The 12017-nt window shown below is 61.5% G+C and overlaps 1 pseudogene; it reads left to right on the top strand.

Moving 5' to 3' along the window:
- The first annotated feature begins 10877 nt into the window (after positions 1-10877).
- LOC134523139 (RING finger protein 222-like) lies at positions 10878-11542 on the top strand (annotated as a pseudogene).
- Positions 11543-12017: the final 475 nt, after the last annotated feature.

Below are 12017 nucleotides of genomic sequence, written 5' to 3'. Positions count from 1 at the left end.
CTGGGTCCCATCTAGGCTGGGCTCAGCCCACCCCACAGCATCCATTGCCAGAGTTATCAGTTTTGCCAGTATGTTATAAATAGTACATGATTAAACTTCCACTTCCTGATAGAAGCCTGGCTAGAAATTAAATTATCACTTTGCATGTCACATGGTGTACCAGGAATATTTTTTTTTCCCTTTGGTTTTTCTCTTTCCACTGCTCTTTCACGGCGTGCCAGAAAGTAACTGAAAATATCCTGGATGCAACTAAGAGCAAATCCAGCCACGGGGATTCATTCCTACCCATTCGGTCTGTGATTTTAGGAGAAAAAGTGTCGTGTCCTCCTCCTTTGGAGTCTGATGTGGAAAAAGCACAGGGTGAAGCCATGTCTCAAATCACCTCCTTGTCCTCCATGGGCCTTAGCGTGGCTTTTAGGAGGATCTGCCCCATGACCTTCCCAGCCACAGAGGTGACGCCGACAGGTCCGTACCCTCCTTTAAACCCTTTTTAAAAATGGGTGCAATGTTTCCCTTTTTCCAGTCCCCGGGGACTTCACCTGATGCCATGACTTTTCAAATACCACCTTCTTCCAGGAACACCCCTTGATTCCTTTGGGGTATTGCACCGGTGTTTCCCTCCTGGCTCCTGTGACCTCAGGAGCCCCCGGCTCATCTCTCCAAGACTTCAAGTGTGAGGCAGCGTCACCAGCGCGTCTCAGAGCAACAGGCCCTCGCTGGCACCCCGTCCCTCCAACCTTGGCATCTCATCCCACAGGGACAGCCCGATATTGTCCCCCTCTCCCTTCAAGCCTTGTTTAAAGCTCTGTCAATGAGCCCCGCTACCTCCTGAGCAAAGACCCTCTTCCCCCTTGGAGGTGGGTGGGGAGACACTGGCCCAGGTTGCCCGGAGAGGTGGGGGAGGCCCCATCCCTGGAGACATTCAAGGCCAGGCTGGATGAGGCTCTCAGCAACCTGATCCAGTTGAAGATGTCCCTGCTGACTGCAGGGGAGTTGGACTAGATGCCCTTGAGAAGTCCCTTCCTATCCAACACATTCTGTAATTCTGTGTACTTTCTAACCACTTTTTTGGGGAAAATATGTCAAGGGTTCTCAAAAGAGGCAGTTAAAGCACTTTAGTTTGTGCAGAGCCCGTTTTGATGTTGGAAATAACAATGCCAATGATGTAAATTATCTAGCAGGAGTGTGGAGTGAGGGTCCCTGGGTGTGATGGTGCTGTTACCTGAAATAAAAACTCTCGAAATCAAAAGTAGTTTAGAGAGGAAATTGCTTTATTTGCCACCAGCCTGAACAGATCCTCCACAGGGAGGTCCTGCAGGCCCAGGTGCCAGAGCATGGCCAGCAGCAGTCTGCGCAGGGCCACGAAGTCGATGGCCCTGACCTTGGTCGTCCCGACGGCGACATCCAGCAGCTGGGCCAGGCTGAGCTGGGCCATGGCTGCTGCCGTGCCTGAAACGACAGAGGGACCTGAGCGGGACCTGAGCTCCTGGGGAGCGGGAGAAAGAGCTGCCCAGGGGGCCCTTTCTGCCTGGGGGAGACTGGGATGGGTGGGAGGGATGGGCAGTCAAAGCCTTCCTCCTCCTCCCCTCGTCCTCCTCCCTGTGCGCGTCCTCCTTGTCCTCGTGCTTCTCCTCCTCCTCCTCCTCCTCTGTTGCCTCCTAGCAGCAGAGTGGTCACAGCGGCGGTGGGACGGGTGACAAGGGACAATGCAGCGTCCCCCGTTGCTGGGCGATGCCGCGCTCCCGGCCGGTCCTTGGGATGGGGTTATCCACAGGCATGGGAGAGGCCGAGGGTCCCGGCTGCCTTTTCCACCTCCATCCCTGAGGCGCAGCTGGCGCAGGCTGATCTGTGGCCGCAGCCAGCGCAGCCCGAGCCCGGGCAGAGGCAGCTCCCTCGCAGGGCTGTCCCGGTCACTCAGCCCGCTCCAGTGACACGTCCCGCAGGAGACCAGTCCCCGCTGGGAACCACCACCAATATTTTTTTTTTTGAGGAATCGAAGTGCAAGACAGATTTTACCTTCTCCCTTAGACATCAAAGACTGCTGGTGACAGCACCAACTCCCTTTGGTTTCTAGCATCTTGCTCCAAAGCAAAGAGCCACAGAAGCAGGGAAAAAGAAACACAGATAAACATGAGCTGCCAGACAAGCCTAGGAAGGATTCAAACACTGGGAAAATCTCTGAATCCGAGTGATCTGTCAGACAAGTACGTAGGAAAAGAATCAGCAAGAGCTTCTTTTCCCTTACAGCCCTCCAAGCCCGACCATTCCACGGAGAGGGCACTGCCATCTCCCTCCTTCAGTGAGGCACTCCAAGAGAGTTCCCAGGAAAGGAGGCGGGTGAGGAAGCAGGGAAGGGAGCAGAGAGTTGCTCTTCTAAAAGATACGGGAAATCTGTTTTCAGGCACTGGAGCAACAGCCACAGCTGGGCTCCGAGCATCCACTGGGGCCAGGGGTTGCAGGTGTGGGACGCAGTTGGGATCCCCGGTGACTGGTCCAGCTCTTGCAGGTGGCTTGGGGCCCCAGAAGCATCCGTGACCCACCTGATGCCCACCCTCTCCTCTCCCCGGCAGATGGAGGTGCTGCAACCCCCAGCAACACGCCGGCCACACTGCCCAACTTCCCGGGTGCTCTGGACACGTTCTCCAAGCTGTGGACCTCGAAGAGCCTGCAGAGCATGAAGAGCCCCAGCCCCTCCATGGCCTGCTCCCCACGGGCAGCTGCAGCCCCTCTGGACATCCTCGCCCCATGGCCGCCAGCCCACCTGGCCCCCGTGCCCCCCACCTGCCCCCCCGCAAAGGCCCTGGCCACCATGGACGGCCAGAGACAAAGCTGGGTTGGTGAGGGGGGAGAATCGGGGGGTCTGGGCCAGTGTGTTGGGAGCGGGGAGTCCCCCAGAAACACACGGGAATCATTGTCTGGGTCTTGTTGTTGTATTTAAGTAGAAGCCCCTCCTCTGGCTTCCAAAATTCAGCACGGCTTCTTGCACAGACCCCCCTGAACACCCCCTCACCCCGTCCTCCCTCCCTCTGCACCTCTGCCGGGCAGGGGGGAAGCAGAAGTGGGGGCTGTGATTTGTCAACGTGATGCCCCCCCCAGCCTGTGAGCACCGTTCCTGGCCCTTCCCTGGGCAAGAGGGGAGCTGGGGGGGTTTAGTTTTCAAATCAACCTCACTTAAAACAAGAAACAAACCAGCCCACCCAAGACCCCAGTAAAAAAAAGTTACAAGGTTTTTTATTAATTAAAGAAGAATTATTAATTTAATTATTTACTTAAGATTCATGAACTTAAAAAAAAACTGAAAAATCCCGTTCATAACACCAGCTGTTCCTGGCTGGCTGCCTGGGTGCTGGGTCCGTCCCGTGGGGCCCCTGCTCAGCAGGCAGCTGCTCGTCCAGCCGGTCCCTGCAGGTGTGGCCGTCCTTCCCCAGCAGATCCCTCACGTTGTGCTGGAAGGAGAGAGCGGGCTGGCTGAGCCCCGGGGCCGAACTCCGCGTCTGGGGAAACTGAGGCACGGCTCCCCGAGATGCTCAGCATCTCCCTCCCAGCCTCAGTCCCCCCTTTTGCATCCCCACCATTGTTATTCCTACCTTGCCGGGAAGCAGGAGGGGCTGGAAGGCTGTGGGGCGCTGGAGGAGGTGCATGTGCTGCAGTGGGGTAGTGTCCTTTTGCGAGCCCCCGCAGCTGCGTGGCACGGTGGGGTCCCTGCCCTCGGCCGCTGGCGCCCTGTTGGACGGGGCACAGGGATGCTCAGTGCCCAGTACTGTGGCAGCCCGTGCTCCAGCCTGCTACGGCAGGGAGGGGGCCAGGGGGTGCTCCCCGGTGGTATCTGTCCCTTCCGTCTCCCCTCCCACTGCGGCAGGAGACCCTCCACCCGCCCAGCCATCCTGGATCTGCTCTTTCCCCACAGCTCCCCAAGGAGCTGAGACCCGACAGAACTCGTCACATGTGGCTTCAGCACCCTTGAGACAGAGACCTGGGCCAGGTGGGGCAGTGTGGGCAGGCTGTAAAACCCCACAGAGCGGGGGCAAGCACAGCTGCCCCTGCGCAGCACATCTCTGCTCCCCTGCCCTGCCCAAGCCCCCCTGGAAGCCTCCGCCCCCACCCTGCTCGGGGCAGCGTCCTCAAATTCACAGGCTTGTACCCCATGGCACCTCCATCCCCGCTCTTCCCCCTGGGGAGGGCTCCCTGGGTCCCTGCTGCCGGGCAAGGCTGCGACGGGGCTTGGCAGGGTCGCACCTCCTAGGCAGACACCCGCACCCCCGTGCCAGCACCCGTCTCCCCCGTCCCACCAACGGTGCCGGGTCCTACTCGGGGCCAAGCAGCCGCATGCTGGGGGGCCGGTCCCAGGACAGGCTGTGGACATGGCTCAGCAGCTACTTTGTCAGCATGCCCACGGATCGCTGGGAAATTGTTCCCGTGCCAGGGACCACGTGGGCACCAGTCGGGGAGCCAGAGGGACCGGGGCGAGCGTTGTGCCTGCAGCCACCACTGACCCCATCGCACTCACTCCTTAATCCCAGCGGCATCCTCAGCCCCTGGCTGCGGCGCCTTCTCCTGGAGCTGCCCCACGATCCTCTTGCCGTGCTCCTCCAGCTGCTGCCGGAAAGCCCCCAGCTCCAGGCGGTCCAGCTGTGGATGGGTGCACACCCTCAGCCAGCCGCCCCGTGATGGGCCATCATTGTCCCCGGGGGGGACAGCTGGGAGGGGAGGGCCCTTGCAGGCAGGCCGCCATAGGCCCCCAAGGCCCGATGGTGCCAGTTTTGTGTGGTGGGGACAAGCCAACCCTCACCTTGGAGGCCGTCTCTTCACTGAACTGTTGCTGGACCTTCTCCTGGCCTATAACCTGGCTCAGCAGCTCCTCAGTCGCGTCATTCAGCCGCTTCATGCTTGTGTTAAACTCGGTGAAGTTGACATTGGTGGCCAGGGCTGTCTCTGCTTTCTAGCAAGAGGGAAAGGCAGGAGAGCGGTGGGGAAAGGACGGCGGTACGATGGGCAGGGCCAGGTCGTGTCGGGAGGAGAGGGAGAAGCAGCTACATGGCCCTGCTCGCCCCGTCACCCCCGTGGGCTTGGTCCCAGCAGCCAAAGGGACCTGGGGGGAAAGAGCAGGACCCGGCGAGGGAAATCCTGGAAATCCTCCCTCCCCTTGGCTGGTTGTGTCACCGAGCACCCAAGGGACCAGGGGTGTTTGTCACCCTGCCTGGGACCCCCTTGGCTGGTGCTGTGGCCCCTCAAGGGTGTAGCACAGCAACTCCCAGCACCGGGTCCTCCTTGTCCGCTTTCTCCTCCAGCCTCTCCAGGGCCTGGAACGGAGCCTTCCCATGCAGACAGCACCCCATGATGCCACGGCAGGGTCAGAGCTGCCTCCCAGCCAGCCCAGAACGCTGGCCTCCTCGGCTTCTCAGACTCCTCCAGGAAAGGCATTTGGAAGCTGTGCAGGGCTGCGAGCAGGTTGGCAGGGGGACAAACGGCTTGTGGTGCCCAGCCTGGGCTCTGCCTGGAGGATGCTCTGACCCCACGGGGCTTTCAGCCACCTACCTCGGTATCTTTGTGCTCCTGGTGACTGTCAGCCAGGACGTCCCCCACGACGGAGCTGAGTTTCCAACAGTCCCCTTGTACCTGCAGCGTGGTGGCCTGGGTGCTCTTCAGCAGTTCTTCATCCTGCTTCAGGGAGGAAGATGAGGAGGCAGTGCCATGCAAGGGGGGAGTGGCTGCCCCGTGGGGACAGACCCAGGTTACTTGGCTGGTGGCCATGGGCTATCAGTGCCAGCAGGACATTTACACCAGACTGTAATTTCCTTCCATGCTGCTGACTTGTACAAGCCAGTCTGGGGGGCGGTGAGGGGCTCCCCCACGTTACAGCGAAGCACAAGCAGCCGGGGGGTTCCTAGCAGCCCCCTGCCAAGCCCCCCACGTCGGCCTCTCCCTACGTGGCTCCTCCTCGGCAGCTGCTTCACCACCTTGCCCCTGGCTGTGGCCGCAGGGTGGTGGTCTGGGGTCGAGGGGAGCATGGCTGAACCCTTGGGGTGGTGGTCTAGGTTCCCAGGGTTCCCTGGCTGTGTCCTAAGGGTGGTAGTTGGGGGTGCCAGGAACCATGGCTTTGTCCCCAGATCATGGTCTGGGTGCCCAGGGACCGTGGCTCTGTGCCCAGGGTGGTGGTCTGGGGTCGAGGGGACCCTGACTGCACCCTTGCAGTGGTGGTTTGCCTCACCACCTTGCCCACCGCCTGCCAGGACATGAAGGTGTTCACCTTTTCCTGGAGCTTCTCATGGTGCTGGAGAAGCTGCCCCACCTTCACTCCGGTGTCCGTGCTGGAGACGGGGCGTGCTGCCTGTGCCTCGGCCTCCTCCTGCCCCATGTGCTGTATCGCCCTCAGCTTGTGTTTCTGCAGGAAGGGGAGAAGGAATGGGCTGTGAGCTGGGATGGATGCAGCCAAGGAGCCCAGATGCCCTGGAGGCTCGATGGCCCCAGCCAGCCCAGGGAGGTGGCTGGGAACCTCGCCAGAACCACCCCCCCGAGGTGGTGGGTGAAGGGAGCGCTACCTCACCTGTGCCTTCAGCTGCTCGTCCGTCTGCATCGCCAGGAGCTTCAGCCTGGCCTCAGTCCTCTGCTGATGCTCTCCCAGCTCCTTTAGTTCCCACTCTATCTCCTGCAGGCCCAGGTCCTTCATCTCCATCAGCTCCTGCTTGATTTTTTGCAGCGTGGACCTGGCCAGGGAGGTGGGGGCACGGGGAGGTTTATCCTCCATTGGGCTGCTCGGGGGTGTTCGTCACCCCCCAGACCAGGGTGCTCCAAGCCCCCCTGGGCTTCCCTGCAGCCCCCCGGGGTAGGAAACCCCCTCCCATCCTCTTACCCCATCTGGGCGCTTCCATGCAATTTCCAGTTGGCTCCATCCACCCTGGGCTTTCCACGCGTATCCTCCAGCTGCCTGGTCTGGGAACGGGGGTGTTGGCGGAGTCAGGGCACGGCCCCCCGTGTCGTCCCAGCACCGGGGTCGTTTGTATGCCCCGGGTTCAGGTGCTCACTTGTCCCCCGGAGGGGCTGCTGTGAGACGTCCCTGCCACAGGCAGCGCAGGAGGTCTGTCTGTCGGGGCAGCCGAGGAGCTGCCGTGGCGCTGCCTGTGCCAGGTCCTGCCTCCCGGCGGGATGCGCAGGGAAGAGAAGGGCTGAGCAAAGCTCCGCAGAGCCCCGGGGCGTGCAGTGGCTGGAGGCACTGGGGGCTGCGGTCCCACTGGGTCCCGCTCCCGCAGCCGGGATGCCCCAGCACTCAGCGCCGACAGAGCTCAGGCTCCTCGGCCTCCTCCTCCCTCCTCTCCCAATATGCTGCCCACCAGGCCATCCATCCCCCAGCACCTCCCAGCCCACCATGCTGCTCACCTCCTCCGGGGCCGGGCAGAGGCTCTGCCTTTCCTTCAGCCTTTGCTGGGGAAGGAAGGGATCAAGGGGTCAGGCCGGACACGGGGCTGGGGGGAACGGACCCACAGGGACATCAGTGCCCAGCACCGCCAAGCCGTGGACCATGGCCCGACACAGGAGGACTGGTCTCCGCGAGGGAGCTGGGGATGCAGCTGCTCCCTGTCCCGGTGCAGGATCCAGGCGGGATTGTGGCCGTAGCCCATCACGCTCCAGCACTGTCTGGTCCCAGGGGCCCGGCAGGCGGCCAGCAGCATCCTGGAGTTTCCTCTGGAGCGGGGCGAGGGGAGGGGCACCCGTCTGGATGTGGGAGCGGGATTTAAAAGGAGCATTTGGGCACAGGACAAAGGGAGAGCGGGCAGGCAGCCTGGGGTCTGTGGCTGGCTTGCCCAGGGCAGAGCCTTATCCCCCTCCTTCCCAGCTCCCACGTTTCTTTTTTTCTGCCTGTTAGTTCAGAAGTGCCCCAGCATCCCTTTGGCTGATGCCCGCAGTTCCCTCTACCCGCAGCCCGACTTGCAGGCAGCGGCGTCCGTTTGTGCCCTCGCCGGGGCAGTGGTGGGGGGCAGAGGGTGGGGGGCTGCAGGAGGGTGGGCTGAGCTCCCCTGCTCCCCCCTTGGGACACCCTTCCCACTTTGGGGTGGCGACAGGGAGAGGGGCAGGGAGGGGGCAAGGGCCCAGCTCCCTCCCGGGGCACCAGCGGCAGCTCACCAAGCCAAGCGCCTCCTGCATCCTGCGGATGTCCTCTGCCATGCGGGACTGCGCCACCTTCATGGTGTGGATCTCCTCGAGCAGCTCCTGGGGGAGAGCCATGGCCCACGAGAGGGGGGTGGTGGGGTGAGCCCCAGGGGAGGGTCCCTGGGGACCAGGACCTTGACCCCTGCTGTGCTCTTAACTTGAACCCGGGTTTATTTCTGCCCACGGGGGATAGTTGGGGGGCAAAGCACGGCCGCCAGCGTCTCAGCGCCGTGCAGGATGAGGCCCCTGTCTGTTCCCCACCAGTGCTGGCTTTAGCCCTTGGGCGAGCCGAGGGGATTTGGGGTGGGAGATGAGGCCCATGAGGGACTGATGGAGCCTCCCAGCTGCCCCAGGAGCGGATGCGGTAGCGGCCGTAGGTCAGGAGCGGGGAAGGGAGGGATGGAGAGGGCGATGGGGCCAGAGCTCCAGGGCTGCTGAGCCTCCAGCTAGTGGGGCATTTCAGCCCCAGCTCTTCCTCCCCAAAACTCCAGTTCTTTCCGGCTGTGAAGGCCCACGTGCTGCCATGGGCTCAGACTTAAAGCAGACCTCGGTGTAAGGGGATGCAACGGCGGCGTGGATCCTGGAGGAGGGGGTGTCTCGTGGGGGAGCACCCAAGAGACTGGCAGAAGCCCCTAACTTGAAGATCCAGGGCAGGTTCAAGGCAGCAGTGGCCCTCGAGCCTGCTGGAGTGTGTTTGCTGGGCTGTGTGCTGCCACACCGGTGCTTGGGTGAGCGTCTGATGGTGTAGGGCGGGGAGCGCAGGGCTGGAGTGCGGAGTGTTTGGGGGATGAGGAGGGGAGGGGGCGTAGGGATGAAGATGTGGCCAGGGCAAGGAACAGGGAGCTGTGGCGGCTGGAGGCAAGAATTGTTTGGCAGGAGCCCAGCCCTGGTGCAGGGTGCTGCCGGTCACCCTGCTCTGCAGCAACAGAGGGAATTTGGGCTCCCGACATCCCCTTTAGCAACTGTTTCATTGGGGTTTGAGCTCAGGGATGAGCCCGACTACAGGTGCCCATCACATGAGGGAAAGCAGGCAGGACCGTGCTGCCTGTCCCTGCCCTCCGACGCCTGACACTGGCTCCTCGCCCCCTCCCTGGCCAACCAGGCAAATATCAGGCCTTTAAAACGGGGAACGAGTTCCTCCGCATTCAATCCCCGGGAGCTGGCCCTGTCCCTGCTCCAGCTTCTGCGCAACACGCCCGCATGACACGCGCAGCCAACACCTCTGTGTTAGATAGGTGTCCCAGTCCTCTCCCCAGCTGGTGCTCGGTGCTGGGGCACGGCCAGCCCCGCTTCTGGGGACAGCAGTGGAGTGCATGGAGGGGCTCCTGCCCTGGTGCCCTGCAGCAGGTAAGGGGGCTTTGGGGGCACAGAGGAGCTGGTGCACAGGGTCAGGGTCTCCTTCTGCAGCACGTTGGGGGACCAAGTCCCTGATCCCTCTTAAAGCAGAGCAGGAGCCTGCATCTTTCTTCTCTTTGATTGGGAGGGGATGGTTTGTTGTGTTCTTGTGACCGTCCTGGCGCAGGGGATGGCTCCCAAGGAAGAGGAGGTCAGCCAAGGAGGGGATGGCAAAACCTCCAGAGACAGCTGTGAGGATGCCCATGGGCACAGTCATGCGTGAGAAAAGGGGTGCAGGTTGGGTCGGGTCTGACAATGCTGCAAGGTCTGGAAAAACCTGCAGGTTTTATGAAGCTCAGGTTTTAAGAGAAAGGAGCTGAGCTGAGCTGAGCATCCCTCCTCCCCTCTCCCCTCTCTCCTCTCCCCTTTCCCCTCTCCTCTCTTCCTCCGCCCTTCACCCATCTCCCGCTCCTTTCTCCCTTTTCCCCTCTCCTCTCTCCCTTCTTCCCGCTCCCCTCTCCCTTCCTTGAGCCGCCGCATGAATGCTCCCTGCCCTGGGAGACGCACGGCAGAGCTTCAGACCCAGCCCAGACGCGGGTCTGGGGATGCCAGCGGCCCCGCGCTCCCCCTGGCGCCCCAGGCTGGGGCAGGGGCCAGGCGGGATGGCTGGGCTCTGCCCTCCCCGCTCTGACTAAGAGGAGACGCCGGGCTCCGCGGCTTGCTGACCACACCATGCTCCGGCGTGAGGGAGATGGCTGTGGCCTGGCCACCAGCCTGGGACATCCTCCAGCAGCCTGGAAGGAGCCTGGCGTGGGTGCTCGCTGCCTGCCCCGGGTCCAGCACGCCCCCTCTCCATCCCCGGGGGGTCCTGTGCTCCCACCTGTCCCACTGCCCTGGCCTCCCCCTGCTCCCGCTGGCCCCTCTGTGTCCCCTGGGATGGGAGCATCTCCCTTTCCATGGCAGGTTTCTTTGTGGGATGGGAGTTCCCACCTTCCGTGCACCTGGAGCTGGCAGCAGTGCACGGAGGCACTCGTGACACAAGCTGAACCTGCTTTATCTGTACCACGTGCTGAGCACGTCCATCCAGGGGCTCGTGCATGTGATTTTGCAGCCGGGGATTGTTGCCCGCGCTGGCTCTGGAGTTGGGGTCCTCCCGTCATCTCTCTCTTGCCCCAAGGGCCACACTGAGAGGCGTAATGCTCCTGAAAATGCCCTGTCTTGTTGAGAGGATGCCTAGTAGCTGTCAACTGCATCTGTTAGGGGCAAGAGGGCAAAAGCAAGAGAGCAGGGAGGAGGAGGAGAGATGAAGAGATGGATCATGCTTATCATTTCAACCTTATTAACCCATCGTGCCTCTTCCTCGCAGCTGGGGAGCGCCTGTGTCCGACAGAGCAGGGATGTCTGAGGCCTCGTCCAGAGAGGAGGGACCCCCGGCCGAGTGCCCCATGTGCTACGAGAAGTTCCACCCGCTGGAGGCCATGCACCGCCAGCTCAGCTGCGGGCACACCTTCTGCCACGACTGCCTGGTGAAGTGCTTGCTCTCCGCCAAGCTTGACGGCCAGGTCCAGAGCAGCATCATCTGCCCATCTGCCGCTACGTGACTTTCCTCAGCAAGAAGGCGGCTCTATGGCCGCCCAAGGCAGGCACCAACCTCCGGGCCCTGGAGATGCCTCTGTCACCTTCCTCCTTGTCCCATCTGACCAAATTGGAGGCCAGCAACACCTTGGTGGTGCCCAGCCATTTTGTGATGCTGGTGCAGAGCTTCGACCGGTGCTGCAGCACGGGGAACAGCCCCATGGACTCGCAGGGGGTCCCAGGAGAGCTGGCACGGGAAGCCCACATCTTTGTCATCAGTGACCATGGGATGCCACTGGTGGATGTGGACTGCAGCTCCCTGGGGAGGAGAAGCAGAACAGAAACACGAAGCTCGGTGTCATCCAGCTCGGCCCTGGGGGTGAAATGCTGCCAGTCGCCCATCGCCCTCGCCGTCCAGCTCGTCTTGACGGTGGCCATGCTGGCGGCTGTGCTCCCTTGGCTGCTGCTGGTGAAGAGGGACTCGTAGCAGGGATGGGATCAGCTCAGATGCTGGAGGTGTCACTGATGCTGGGACAGAGCTAGGGCTGGGACCTCTCTCAAAAGATCCCATGAGAAAGTCCAGAAGCAGCTCCAGGTGAAGCTCTCTCTCATCTGGCCAGGGACTGAATGGACTTTCAGACCTTTCCGCAGATCTCCGGGTGCTCACAGTGTCATCGCTGGCATTTTCTGCCTCTTTTGGTTAAAATGTGGCTGGTCAAACCCTGCTACTGGGTTCCTCTAGTGTCTTAGCAGAGAGCATGGTTTCTCCTCCCGCACCCTGTTGAGGAGAAATAACTGGACTCCAGACGATCCAATGTGAATCAACAGAAGCCGTTTATTAAGCACCGATCATCATCTTTTATACCCTGTGTTGTAGCCGTACACGCGACTCGCTTATTTCTGATCAGCGAGTTACACTGTCCACACGCTGTGCATGCAGTTCGTTCACACATCAGATTGGT

The sequence above is a fragment of the Chroicocephalus ridibundus genome, chromosome 14, assembly GCF_963924245.1.
Source record: "Chroicocephalus ridibundus chromosome 14, bChrRid1.1, whole genome shotgun sequence".
Lineage (NCBI taxonomy): Eukaryota > Metazoa > Chordata > Aves > Charadriiformes > Laridae > Chroicocephalus > Chroicocephalus ridibundus.
Note: the sequence above shows the minus strand (reverse complement) of the source record. Positions and strands in the feature narration are given on the sequence as shown.